At 42.5% G+C, this 15,200-nt stretch overlaps 1 protein-coding gene across 2 annotated transcripts in view; it reads left to right on the plus strand.

Annotated features, from left to right (window-relative positions):
- peak1 (pseudopodium-enriched atypical kinase 1) overlaps window positions 1–15,200 on the plus strand; it is a 267,998-nt gene that overhangs the window by 37,368 nt on the left and 215,430 nt on the right. The gene's annotated exons all lie outside the window — the stretch shown is intronic.

Raw genomic sequence — 15,200 nt, forward strand, 5'->3', positions numbered from 1 at the left:
GGTTAAAAACAGAAGCAGAGGATGGCCAGGGGAGCATTAGCATGAATGCCCTGATGTTTATTTGAGTGATTCCTCACGAAACTCAAACTAAAAATGACCTTGATTGTTTTTTGGGGGGGGGGGGATTTTCACAAAATGTAATCCATCGAATAGTCCTTTGGAGCAAGGATTGTTGCCATAGTTAATTCTGAAGTTTTTATTTCTATGAAATAATGTGAAATGAACAGCCGAACAGAAATACTCATGCCAAATTACAGAGGAACTTATTGAGGCAATTAAAGCCTTTAAGTCCGGGATAACTCTAGGACTGGATGGCATACCAGTTGAGGTACTGTATACCAAACCTTATTTCATGTACTCAGAGGACCATTATTAGCATGGTTTAACCACTCCTATAAAAGTGGTAGATTATCAGACACGTAACAAGGTCTGATTTCAATATTACTGAAAGAGGACCCAGTTGGTAAATACAAAGATCCAGTCAATAAAAAAATAATAATTGTGGTCCCTTATACTTCAGTATTGTGACGATTAATGTCTAGCATAGTGCATATATTTAAAAAGGTATTTTCGGATATTATTCATCCTGTTCTTCTCTGCGGATCTTCTCACACTCTGTCAGGTTGGATTTGGAGCGTCGCTTTACAGCTATTTTCAAGTATCTCCAGAGATGTTCAAACTCTGGCTGGGCCACTCAAGGGCATTCAGAGACTTGTCCCGAAGCCACTCCTGCATTGTCTTGTTGGAAGGTGAACCTTCTCCCCATAGCAGGTTTTCATCAATGATCTCTCTGTACTTTGCTCAGTTCATCTTTCCCTCGATCCTAACTAGTCTCCCAGTCACTTGCCGCTGAAAAACATCCTCACAGCATGACGCTGCCACCACCATGCTTCACCGTAGAGATGGTGCCAGGTTTCGTTCAGACGTGACGCTTAGCATTCAGGCCAAAGAGTTCAATCTAGGGTTCATCAGACCAGAGAATCTGGTTTTTCATGGTCTGAGTTTTTTAGGTGCCTTTTGGCAAACTCCAAGCGGTTTGTCATGTGCCTTTTACTGAGGAGTGGCTTCCATCTGGCCACTCTACCATAAAGGTGTGATTGGTAGAGTGCTGTAGTGATTGTTGTCCTTCTGGAAGGTTCTCCCATCTCAACAGAGGAACTCTGGAGCTCTGTCAGAGTTACCATCGAGTTCTTGGACACCTCCATGATCAAGGACCTTCTTCCCCGATTGGTCAGTTTGGCCTGGCGGCCAGCTCTAGGTAAGAGTCTTGGTGGTTCCAGACTTCTGCCATTTATGAATGATGGAGGCCACTGTGTCCTTGGGGACCTTCAACGTTGCAGACATGTTTTGGTAACCTTCCCCAAATCTGTGCCTCGACACAATCCTGTCTCTGAGCTCTATGGACAATTCCTTCTACCTTATGGCTTGGTTTTTGCTGTGACATGCACTGTCAACTGAAGGACCTGGTGTAAACAGGTGTGTGCCTTTCCAAATCATGTCCAATCAATTGAATTTACAACAGGTGGACTCCAGTCAAGTTGTAGAAACATCTCAAGGATGATCAATGGAAACAACAGGATGCACCTGAGCTCAATTTCGAGTCCCATAGCAAAGGGTCTGAATACTTAAATTTTTTCCAAAAATAAATAAATAAAATAACTGTTTGCTTTGACATTATGCGTTACTATGTGTGGATTGTTGGGAAAAATATTTAATACATTTTTGAATAAGGCTGTAACGTAACAATGTGGAAAAAGTCAAGGGGTCTGAATACTTTCTCAATGCACTGGAGATAATATAAGACAGTTTCTTGAAACAATTTAATATTAATATAACAATATAACACTATGAATAATCTGGGAAACCAGGCCTGTTATTCATAGCTGACTTTGAAAAAGCTTTTGATAAGGTACGACTGATACAGTTGAAGTCGGAAGTTTACATACACCTGAGCCGAATACTTTTAAACTCAGTTTTTCACAATTCCTGACATTTAATTCTAGTAAAAATTCCCCGTTTTAGGTCAGTTAGGATCACCACTTTATTTTAAGAATGTGAAATGTCAGAATAACAGTAGAGAATTATTTATTTCAGCTTTAATTTCTTTTTTCGCATACCCAATGAGTCAGAAGTTTACATACACTCAATTTGTTTTTGGTAGCATTGCCTTTAAATTGTTTAATTTGTGTCAAACGTTTCGGGTAACCTTCCACAAGCTTCCCACAATAAATTGGGTGAATTTTGGCCCATTCCTCCTGACAGAGCTGGTGTAACTGCGTCAGGTTTTTAGGCCTCCTTGCTCGCACACGCTTTTTCAGTTCTGCCCACAAAATTGTTATAGGATTGAGGTCAGAGCTTTGTGATGGCCACTCCAATACCTTGACTTTGTTGTCCTTAAGCCAATTTGCCACAACTTTGGAAGTATGCTTGGGGTCATTGTCCATTTGGAAGACCCATTTGCGACCAAGCTTCAATAACTTCCTGACTGATGTCTTAAGATGTTGCTTCAATATATCCACATAATTTTCCTCCCTCATGATACCATCTATTTTGTGAAGTGTACCAGTCCCTCCTGCAGCAAAGCACCCCCACAACATGATGCTGCCACCCCCGGGCTTGCAAGCCCCCCCTTTTTCCTCCAAACTTAACGATGGCCATTATGGCCAAACAGTTCTATTTTTGTTCCATCAGACAACAGGATATTTCTCCGAAAGGTACGACCTTTGTCCCCATGTGTAGTTGCAAACCGTAATCTGGCTTTTTTATGGCGGTTTTGGAGCAGTGGCTTCTTCCTTGCTGAGCGGCCTTTCAAGTTATGTCAATATAGGACTCGTTTTACTGTGGATATAGATACTTTTGTACCTGTGTCCTCCAGCATCTTCACAAGGTCCTTGGCTGTTGTTCTGGGATTGATTTGCACTTTTCGCACCAAAGTACCTTCTTCTCCAGGAGACAGAACGCGTCTCCTTCCTGAGCGGTATGATGGCTGCGTGGTCCCATGGTGTTTATACTTGCGTACTATTGTTTGTACAGATGAACGTGGTACCTTCAGGCGTTTGGAAATTGATCCCAAGGATAAACCAGACTTGTGGCGATCTATAATTTTTTTTCTGAGGTCTTGGCTGATTTCTTTTGATTTTCCCATGATGTTAAGCAAAGAGGCACTGAGTTTGAAGGTAGGCCTTGAAATACATCCACAGGTACACCTCCAATTGACTCAAATTATGTCAATTAGCCTATCAAACTTCTGAAGCCATGACATTTTCTGGTTATTTTCCAAGCTGTTTAAAGGCACAGTCAACTTTGTATGTAAACTTCTGACCCACGAATTGTGATACGGTGAATTATAAGTGAAATAATTTGTCTGTAAACAATTGTTGGAAAAATTACTTGTGTTATACACAAAGTGGTTGAAAAACGAGTTTTAATGACTCCAACCTAAGTGTATGTGAACTTCCGACTTCAACTGTATACAAATGCCTGGAATATTTCAAATTTTGGAGAATATTTTATACAATGGGTTAAAATTATGTATAGTAACCCTAGGCGTAAAATAGTAAATAATGGCTACTTCTCAAAGTATTAAACTGTCGAGGAGTAACACAAGGTTGTACACTATCGGCATATCTTTTTCTTATGGCCATCAAAATGTTTATTATTAAAATCTGATCCAACAATAATACCAAGGGGCTAGAAATCCAGGGCTTAAAAGCAAAGCTGTCGTTGTATGCTGATTCATGCTTTCTTTTAAAACCACAACTTGTATCCCTCCACAGCATCATAGAGGATCTAGATATTTTTTACAACCAGATTATGATGTGTGTGTACAGTACCACAGTGTTTACAGTACCATTCAAACATTTGCTCACACCTACTCATTCAAGGGTTTTATTTGATTAAAATATTTTCTACATTGTAGAATAGTGAAGGCATCAAAATTATGAAATAAACCATATGTAATCAGGTAGTAACCAAATCAGTGTTAAACAAATCAAAATATATTTGTGATTTGCGATTGTTGTTCAAAGTAGCCACCCTTTACCTTGACAGCTTTGCACACTCTTGGCATTCTCTGAACCAGCTTAACCTGGAATACTTTTCCAACAGTCTTGAAGGAGTTCTTACATATGCTGAGAACTTGTTGGCTGTTTTTCCTTCACTCTGCGGTCCAACTCATCCCAAACCATCTTTATTGGGTTGAGGTCGGGTGATTGTGGAGGCCAGGTCATCTGATGCAGCACTCCATCACTCCTTCTTGGTCAAATTGCCCTTGCACAGCCTGGAGGTGTGTTGGGTCATTGTCCTGTTTAAAAAACAACTGATAGTCCCAATATGCGCAAACCAGATGGGATGGGGGATTGCTGCAGAATGCTGTGGTAGCCATGCTGGTTAAGTGTGCCTTGAATTCTAAATAAATCACAGACAGTGTCACCAGCCAAGCACCTCCACACCATCAGACCTGCTCCTCCATGCTTCACGGTGGGAACCACACATGTGGAGATAATCCGGTCTGAACCAAAGTATGAACGCAACATGTAAAGTGTCGGTCTCATGTTTCATGAGCTGTAATAAAATATCCCAGAAATGTTCCATATGCACAAAAAGCTTATGTCTCTCAAATTTTGTCCACACATTTTTTTACATCCCTGTTAGTGAGCATTTTTCCTTTGCCAAGATAATCCATCCACCAGACAGGTGTGCCATATCAAGACGCTGATTAAACAGCATGTTCATTACACAGGTGCAACTTGTGCAGGGGACAATAAAAGGCCACTCTAAAATGTGCAGTTTTTTTCACTCAATACAATGCCACAGACATCAAGTTTTGAGGGAACGTGCAATTGGCATGCTGACTGCAGGAATGTCCACCAGAGCTGTGGCAAAATAATTTAATGATCATTTCGCTACCGTACGCCACCTCTAACGTCATTTTAGAGAGTTTGACACTATGTCCAACTGGCCTCAACCGCAGACCACGTGTATGTGTGAGGGGTTCCTGATGTTAACATTGTGAACAGAGTCCCCCATGGTGGCGGTGGGATTATAGGATGGGGAGGCATAAGCTATGGACAACGAACACGATTGCATTTTATCAACGGAAATTTGAATGCATAGAGATACCGTGACGAGATGCTGAGGCCCATTGTTGTGCCATTCATCTGCCACCATCACCTCATGCTTCAGCATGATAATGCACGGCCCCATTTCACAAGGATCTGTACACAATTCTTGGAAGCTGAAAATGTCCCAGTTCTTCGATGACCTGTATACTCACCAGACATGTTCCCTTTTGAGCATGTTTGGGATGCTGTGTACGACAGCGTGTTCCAGTTCCCACCAATATCCAGCAACTTCGCACAGCCATTGAAGAGGAGTGGGACAACATTCCATACCCTATAATTGCAAAATAGTTGAGATTTTCGATGTACCGATTCCATGGCATGTGGTTTATGAACTGATACTCAAAAATGACACCTCATTTAAAACGTAGTTTTTCATTTTAAATTATACAAAAGTCTTGCAACAATATAATTTTAGAAAGATGGGGGATACAACCATCCCAGCTCTGCAGATTTTGCTGAGAAGACTGAGGATCATTTGTTTTTGTCCTGTCCATATGTAGCTTGTTTTTGGTCACAGGTTCAGGAATGGCTGAAGAATTGCTACATTTACCTGGAGCTAACTCTGCAAATAGCACTGCTGGGTGATCTGAAAAGTCATAGTCAATTGCTCAATAATATAATAATACTCTTTGCTGTTCACTTGTGCTGAAAAGATGGGAGTTCCATACACTAATGGCTCGGTATAATACTGTATGTTCCCTTGGATTTGTTCTAGACCTGGGGACTGTGAAAAGACCCCTGGTGGCGTAAGTGTGTGTGTGTGTCAGTGCTGTTTTAAGTTGACTATGCAAACCATTTGGAATTTACAACACATGAATGTTTCTTATAAAAACAAGAAGTGTCGCAGTCAGTCTTTCCTCAACTTCCAGCCAAGAGAGACATGGCATGCATTGTATTAATAAAAGCCCTCTGATTACAATGAAGAAAAAGTCACGCAAGTTTGTTCTGGGTCAGCTGCAGCTTAACTAGGTTTTAATTTGTAGCACTTGACCATAAAACTGGACAATAATCAAGATGAGATAAAACTAGAGCCTGCAGCACTTTCTTTGGAGTGTGGTGTCAAAAAAGCAGAGCATCTCTATTACGGACAGACCTCTCCCCATCTTTACAACCATTGAATCTATATGTTTTGACCATGACAGTTTACAATCTAAGGTAACTCCAAGTCATTAAGTCTCCTCATCTTGTTCAACAGCCACACTATTCATTACTAGATTATATAATTTAGGGAATGATTTGTACCAAATTCAATGCTCTTAGTTTTGGAGATGTTAAGGGCCAGTTTATTACTGGCCACCTGTTCCAAAACAGACTGCAACTCTCTGCTAAGGGTTTCAGTCACATCATTAGCTGTGGTTGCTGATGTGTACATGGTTGAATCATCAAATCAAATATATTTATAAAGCCCTTCTTACATCAGCTGATATCTCAAAGTGCTGTACAGAAACCCAGCCTAAAACCCCAAACAGCAAGCAATGCAGGTGTAGAACCACTGTGGCTTGGTAAAACTCCCTAGAAAGGCCAGAACCTAGAAAGAAACCTAAAGAGGAACCAGGCTATGAGGGGTGGCCAGTCCTCTTCTGGCTGTGCCGGGTGGAGATTATAACAGAACATGGCCAAGATGTTCAAATGTTCATAGATGACCAGCAGGGTCAAATAATAATCACAGTGGATGTTGAGGGTGCAACAGGTCAGCACCTCAGTAGTACATGTCATTTGGCTTTTCATAGCCGGTCATTAAGAGTTAGAGACAGCAGGTGCGGTAGAGAGAGAGTCCAAATCAGTAGGTCTGGAACAAGGTAGCACGTCCAGTGAACAGGTCAGGGTTCCATAGCCACAGGCAGAACAGTTGAAACTGGAGCAGCAGCACGGCCAGGTGGACTGGGGACAGCAAGGAGTCATCAGACCAGGTAGTCCTGAGGCATGGTCCTAGGGCTCAGGTCCTCAGAGAGAAAGAAAGAGAGAAGGAAAGAAAGAGAGAATTAGAGAGAGCATACTTAAATTCACACAAGACACTGGATAAGACAGGAGAAATACTCCAGATTTAACACTGACCTTAGCCCACCGACATAAACTACTGCAGCATAAATACTGGAGGCTGAGACAGGAGGGGTCGGGAGACACTGTGGCCCCATACGACGATACCCCCGGCGGGGCCAAACAGGCAGGATATAACCCCACCCACTTAGCCAAAGCACAGCCCCCACACCACTAGAGGGATATCTTCAACCACCAACTTACCATCCTGAGACAAGGCCGAGTATAGCCCACAAAGATCTCCACCACGGCACAACCCAACCGGCCAAGCCAGACAGGAAGATCCCGTCAGTGACTCAACCCACTCAAGTGACGCACCCCTCCTAGGGACGGCATGCAAGAACACCAGTAAGCCAGTGACTCAGCCCCTGTAATAGGGTTAGAGGCAGAGAATCCCAGTGGAGAGAGGGGAACCGGCCAGGCAGAGACAGCAAGGGTGGTTAGTTGCTCCAGTGCCTTTCCGTTCACCTTCACACTCCTGGGCCAGACTACACTCAATCATATGACCTACTGAAGAGATGAGTCTTCAGTAAAGACTTAAAGGTTGAGACCGAGTCTGCGTCTCTCACATGGGTAGGCAGACCATTCCATAAAAATGGAGCTCTATAGGAGAAAGCCCTGCCTCCAGCTGTTTGCTTAGAAATTCTAGGGACAGTTAGGAGGCCTGCGTCTTGTAACCGTAGCGTGCATGTAGGTATGTACGGCAGGACCAAATCGGAAAGATGGGTAGGAGCAAGCCCATGTAGTGCTTTGTATGTTATGAATCATCCAAGTACATGGACACACACTAGAGGGCTTAGAGATATTCCTTGCGGTACACCACACTTTATGTGGTTGACATTAGAGAAGCTTTCAATCAATCATCAGTAATTTGTGTTGAGTGTCGTTCTCTATAAGCATGCTGAAAGTCTGTTGTTCATTTGTTTACAGAGAAGTATCATTGTATTTGGTGAAACACTTTTTTTTTTTTTTTTTTTTTACAGTTTGCTAAGAGCAGGCAGCAAGCTGATAGGTCTGCTGTTACAACCAGTAAAGGCTGCTTTACCACTCTTAGGTAGCAGTCCAACGTACAAATGTGGTTTTAGTGCATACCAGGAGAACTCTACCTGCCCAAATGCATAGTGCCAACTGTAAAGTATGGTGGAGGATAAATAATATACATTCTAGAGTATTCTGTGCTTCCAACTTTGTGGCAACAGTTTGGCCAAGGCCCTTTCCTGTTTCAGCATGACAATGCCCCCTTGCACAAAGCGAGGTCCATACAGAAATGGCCATAATTTTGGAATGAGGTGTTCGACAAGCAGGTGTCCACATACTTTTTATGTGGATTTTTTGTTATGTCACAGTGCATTGCAAAAGTATTCACCCCCTTGCCGTTTTTCCTAGTTTGTTGCATTACAACCTGTAATTTCAATTGATTTTTATTTAGATTTCATGTAATGGACATACACAAAATAGTCACCATTTGGTGAAGTGAAATGAAAAAAATTACTTGTTTCAGAAAATTCCACAAAATAAAAAACGGAAAAGTGGTACGTGCATATGTATTCACCCCCCTTTGCTTTGAAGCCCCTAAATAAGATCTGGTCCAACCATTTACCTTCAGAAGTCACATACTTAGTGAAAAAAAGCCACCTGTGTGCAATCTTAGTGTCAAGTTATCTGTCAAGTGATCTCAGTATATATACAGTTGAAGTCGGAAGTTTACATACACCTTGGTTGGAGTCATTAAATCTCAAGTTTCTTGTTATTAACAAACTATAGTTTTGGCAAGTCGGTTAGGACATCTACTTTGTGCATGACACAAGTAATTTTTCCAAAAATTGTTTACAGACAGATTATTTCACTGTATCACAATTCCAGTAGAAGTTTACATACACTAAGTGCCAGTGCCTTTAACCTCTCTAGGGTATGTGGAACGTTAGCGTCCCACCTCGTCAACAGCCAGTAAAACTGCAGGGCGCCAAATTCAAAACAACAGAAATCCCATAATTTAAATCCCTCAAACATACAAGTATTTTACACCATTTTAAAGCTACAGTTGTTGTAATTCCAGCGAAAGTGTCCGATTTCAAAAAGGTTTTATGACGAAAGCGCACCAAACGATTATGTAAAATCAAAAATGTCAAACTACTTATGTAATACAACTTTAGGTATTTTTTTAACGTTAATAACAATAAAATTGAAGATGGGATGATATGTGTTCAATACAGGATTAAAACGATATGTAGCATGCCTTCTGTTTGATTGAAGCGCATGTCCAGGACACCTGGAGTGCCTCGACTTCAAGATGGCCGTATTTCTTCATTACACAAAGGAATAACCTCAAACTATTTCTCACGACTGTTGACATCTAGTGGAAGCCGTAGGAACTGCAAGCAATTTGCTTAGAAATCTGGTTTCCCAATGAAAATTCATTGAAAAGACAGTGACCTAAAAAAAAAAAAAAGTCTGAATGGTTTGTCCTCGGGGTTTCGCCTGCTAAATAAGTTATGTTATACTCACAGACATGATTCAAACAGTTTTAGAAACTTCAGAGTGTTATCTATCCAAATCTACTAATATGCATATCTTATCTCCTGGGGATGAGTAACTGGCAGTTGAATTTGGGTATGCTTTTCATCCAAATGTGAAAAAGCTTGGAAAATTCCAGAAAATGATGTCATGGCTTTAGAAGCTTCTGATAGGCTAATTGACATAATTTGAGTCAATTGGAGGTGTACCTGTGGATGTATTTCAAGGCCTACCTTCAAACTCAGTGCCTCTTTGCTTGACAACAATGGAAAATCAAAAGAAATCAGCCAAGAAAAACAATTTTACACCTCCACAAGTCTGGTTCGTCCTTGGGAGCAATTTCCAAACGCCTGAAGGTACCACGTTCATTTGTACAAACAATAGTACGCAAGTATAAACACCATGTGACCACGCAGCCGTCACACCGCTCAGGAAGGAGACGCTTTCTGTCTCCTAGAGATGAACGTACTTTGGTGTGAAAGGTGCAAATCAACCCCAGAACAACATCAAAGGACCTTGTGAAGATGCTGGAGGAAACGGGTACAAAAGCATCTATATCCACAGTAAAACGAGTCCTATATCGACATAACCCGAAAGGCCTCTTAGCAAGGAAGAAGCCACTGCTCCAAAACCGCCATAAAAAGCCAGACTACGGTTTGCAACTACACATGGGGACAAAGATCGTACCTTTTGGAGAAATGTCCTCAGGTCTGATGGAACAAAAATATAACTGTTTGGCCATAATGACCATCGTTATGTTTGGAGGAAAAAGGGGGATGCTTGCAAGCCAAAGAACACCATCCCAACCGTGAAGCACGGGGGTGGCAGCATCATGTTGTGGGGGTGCTTTGCTGCAGGAGGGACTGGTGCACTTCACAAAATAGATGGCATCATGAGGCAGAAAATTATGTGGATATATGGAAGCAACATCTCAAGACATCAGTCAGGAAGTTCAAGCTTGGTCACAAATCGGTCTTCCAAATGGACAATGACTCCAAACATACTTCCAAAGTTGTGGCAAAATGTCTTAATTGCCTATAATTTCCACCTTTTGTCTATTCCATTTGCACAACAGCATATGAATTCTATTGTCAATCAGTGTTGCTTCCTAAGTGGACAGTTGGATTTAACAGAAGTGTGATTGACTTGGGGTTACATTGTGTTGTTTAAGTGTTCCCTTTATTTTTTTGAGCAGTGTACATACATACATACGTACGGCTCCAAGTGGCAGCAGTTGTCTAAGGCACTGCATCTCAGTGCTAGAGGCGTCACTACAGACCCTTTTTACTGGTACTGTATGTTGAAGAGGGTGGGGCTTAAGCTGCTTCCCTTTCTCACCCAATGACCTGTTGAAAGAAATTAGTTTTTTGCCAATTTTTACCACACACTTGTTTGTGTACATGGATTTTATAATGTATGTTTTTCCCCCCAACACCACTTTCCATAAATTTGTATAGCAGACCCTCACTCCAAATTGAGTCAAACGCTTTTTTGAAATCAACAAAACACGAGAAGACTTTGTCTTGGTTTTGGTTTGTTTGTTTGTCAATTAGGGTGTGCAGGGTGAATTAATGATCTGTTATTTGGTAAAAATCCCATTTGTAATTTGCTCGGTACATTGTTTTCACTGAGGAAATGTACAAGTCTCTGTCTCTGTCAGAGAGAGGCTCCCATTTCCTCTGTGTGTCTCTGCCAGCTTGAGAGAGAGTAACGAGAGATAAAGGAGAAAAAAAATGAGGGACAAATGAAGTGAGAAAAAAGGTTGAGAAAAGAGAGGGATGGATGAGAGAAAGAGAAACCGAGGGACAGACCATGAGAAATGGGGTTCATTCAATTCCAAGAGAAAGAGGGACAGAGAATGGAAGTTGAGTGCAACCAAGAGCGAGTGAGAGTATTGGTCATCCTAAAATCCTTAAATGGCCATCTTTTTGTTGTCATTTCCTTTATGACAACCACTGGTCTGAAAGGATCTGGTAGTTGAGAACAAAAAAGTAAAATCCTCTCAGCACTTTTAATCTGCAGCATTAGTGGTTGGAGTGTAAACAAGAATGGGCAGCTATTCTAGATGATTGGGAAACAGACCCAGAGGAAAGTGACAGAGCGAGACAAGGAGAGGGAGCAGGAAAGAGAGGGAATTTATTTATGTATTCTGCACACAGCAACGCTGCCCCTTCAGCGTACTCTTGAAATAGAATCCCCAGCAAAATAGTGCAGCAGCCCCACCTACACAACAACCCTCACACAAGCACGTGCACAAACACACACAAATTGTAACACTGATCCATCCAACACCTGGTGAGCGGTCCATCCTGACAGTAAAGGGCGAGGGGTGAAGCTTTTCCACCCTGGGCGTGACTCCATGATGAGGGAGAAACTGGAGGGGTGTTCAGGAGGTGGACGTGTCCTGTGCCCTCTATGCAGAAATCTCCCCTCACTTCCTGGCCCCAGACCACAAGCGGACAATAAATAGGCATGTTTGTGTTGGACTCGGGTTCAAGGAGACAAGTCATGTATAGCAACTGGGCCCTCTTAGAAAGGAAAAATGAAAAAGGCTTTAGCGTAAACAGACCTCCGACCTGGCAGTCTCCACTTACTTCAGCACTTTGTTCCTCACTCCTGTGTAGGCCTACAGTGCATCCAGTGCAGTACAGTGCATCCAGTGCAGTACAGTGCATCCAAGGCCTTATATAGCATTGTGTCTGCTGGAGCGGGCTCGAAGGAAGGTGAAATCAGAATGCCATGCCTGCAGATGGAGACAAATTGAGGTCAAGGCAAGATCTTAACCTGCGGTACTGGTGAAAGTCATAGGGTTTTAATGAAAAATATGATTCAACAATGCTGTCAGAATGAGAAAAAAGCAATTGACTTATTCGGTGAGGAGGATGGAGTTTTTTTAACGTTATCCTTATATTCTTTCAGTGAGTCATGGTTTGTCTCGGAGACAAGTGTAGCGTTGGGCGTGTCAGTGGAGATGAGGTTGAATAATTGAGTTAGCCTAATATTGTGTAGTGTTATTTGCTGCAGGCCCAACATATTCTATCAAAACCAAACTTAACCAAATCTAAAAGGCCTTTGCCTTGTGGACAATCTCACTAGTTCTCCATTGTTAAATACAGAAACAATATTCTCTCACCCAATATGAACACACAGTGCATATACCTATGTCAATACTTTAAAAAAAAGATATATATTTCACCTTTTATTTAACCAGGTAGGCTAGTTGAGAACAAGTTCTCATTTACAACTGCGACCTGGCCAAGATAAAGCAAAGCAGTGCGACACAATCATCAACACAGAGTTACACATGGTTTAAACAAACATACAGTCAATAATACAATAGAAAAGCTCTACATACAGTGTGTGCAAATGAGGTAGGATAAGGGAGGTAAGGCAATAAATAGGCCATAGTGGCAAATAATTACATGTGCAAGTAGAGATACTGGGGTGCAATGGAGCAACATAAATAACAGTATGGGGATGAGGTAGTCTGATAGGCTATGTACAGGTGCAGTGATCTGTGAGCTGCTCTGACAGCTGGTGCTTAAAGGTAGTGAGGGAGATATGAGTCTCCAGCTTCAGTGATTTTTTGCAGTTCGTTCCAGTCGTTCCAAGCAGCAGAGAACTGGAAGGAAAGGTGGCAGTAGGAGGAATTGACTTTGGGGGTGACCAGTGAAATATACCTGCTGGAGCGCGTACTACAGGTGGGTGCTGCTATGGTGACCAGTGAGCTGAGATAAGGCGGGGCTTTACCTAGCAAAGACTTATAGATGACCTGGAGCCAGTGGGTTTGGCGACGAATATGAAGCAAGGACCAGCCAACTAGGGCATACAGGTCGCAGTGGTGGGTCGTATATGGGGCTTTGGTGACAAAATGGATGGCACTGTGATAGACTGCATCCAATTTGCTGAATAGAGTGTTGGAGGCTATTTTGTAAATGACATCGCCAAAGTCAAGGATTGGTAGGATAGTCAGTTTTATGAGGGTATGTTTGGTAGCATAAGTGAAGGATGCTTTGTTGCGAAATAGGATGTGAGTCTGGAAGGAGAGTTTACAGTCTAACCAGACACCTAGGTATTTGTAGTTGTCCACATATTCTAAGTCAGAACCGTCCGGAGTAGTGATGCAGGACGGGCGGGCACGTGTGGGCAGTGATCAGTTGAAGAGCATGCATTTAGTTTTACTTGCATTTAAGAGCAGTTGGAGGCCACGGAAGGAGAGTTGTATGGTATTGAAGCTCGTCTGGAGGATAGTTAACGCAGTGTCCAAAGAAGGGCCAGAAGTATACAGAATGGTGTCGTCTGCGTAGAGGTGGATCAGAGAATCACCAGCAGCAAGAGCAACATCATTGATGTATACAGAGAAAAGAGTCAGCCCGAGGATTGAACCCTGTGGGACCCCCATAGAGACTGCCAGAGGTCCGGACAACAGGCCCTCCGATTTGACACACTGAACTCTATCGGAGAAGTAGTTGGTGAACCAGGCGAGGCAGTCATTTGAGAAACCAAAGCTGTTGAGTCTCCCGATAAGAATGTGGTGATTGACAGAGTCGAAGCCTTGGCCAGGTCGATGAATACAACTGCAAAATATTGTTTCTTATCGATGGCGGTTATGATATCATTTAGGATCTTGAGCGTGGCTGAGGTGCACCCATGACCAGCTCTGAAACCAGATTGCATAGCGGAGAAGGTACAGTGGGATTCGAAATGGTCGGTGATCTGTTTGTTAACTTGGCTTTCAAAGACCTTAGAAAGGCAGGGTAGGATAGACATAGGTCTGTAGCAGTTTGAGTCTAGTCTGTCTCCCCCTTTGAAGAGGGGGATGACCGCAGCTGCTTTCCAATCTTTGGGAATCTCAGACGACACGAGAGGTTGAACAGGCTAGTAATATGGGTTACAACAATTTCGGCAGATCATTTTAGAAAGAATGGGACCAGATTGTCTAGCCCGGCTGATTTGTAGGGGGTCCAGATTTTGCAGCTCTTTCAGAACACCAGCTATCTGGATTTGGGTGAAGGAGAAATGGGGGAGGCTTGGGCAAGTTGCTGTGGTGGGTGCAGAGCTGTTGGCCGGGGTAGGGGTAGCCAGGTGGAAAGCATGGCCAGCCATAGAAAAATGCTAATTGAAATTCTCAATTATTGCAGATTTATCGGTGGTGACAGTGTTTCTCAGCCTCAGTGCAGTGGACAGCTGGGAGGAGGTGTTCTTGTTTTCCATGGACTTTACAGTGTCCCAGAACTTTTTGAAGTTTGCTACAGGATGCACATTTCTGTTAGGAAAGCAAAGGCTATCTTTTTCGAACTGCCTGAGTATATTGGTTCCTAACTTCCCTGAAAAGTTGCATATCGCGGGGGCTATTCGATGCTAATGCACTACGCCACAGGATGTTTTTGTGCTTGTCAAGGGCAGTCAGGTCTGGAGTGATCCAAGGGCTAAATCTGTTCCTGGTTCTACATTGTACTTTCCATTTCTCTAACAACCTGCTATAACATGAAAACCACAAGTCTCTGCATTGAGGATGCTAACAGG

This window comes from Salvelinus fontinalis, chromosome 9 (genome assembly GCF_029448725.1).
Source record: "Salvelinus fontinalis isolate EN_2023a chromosome 9, ASM2944872v1, whole genome shotgun sequence".
Taxonomy (NCBI): Eukaryota; Metazoa; Chordata; class Actinopteri; order Salmoniformes; family Salmonidae; genus Salvelinus; species Salvelinus fontinalis.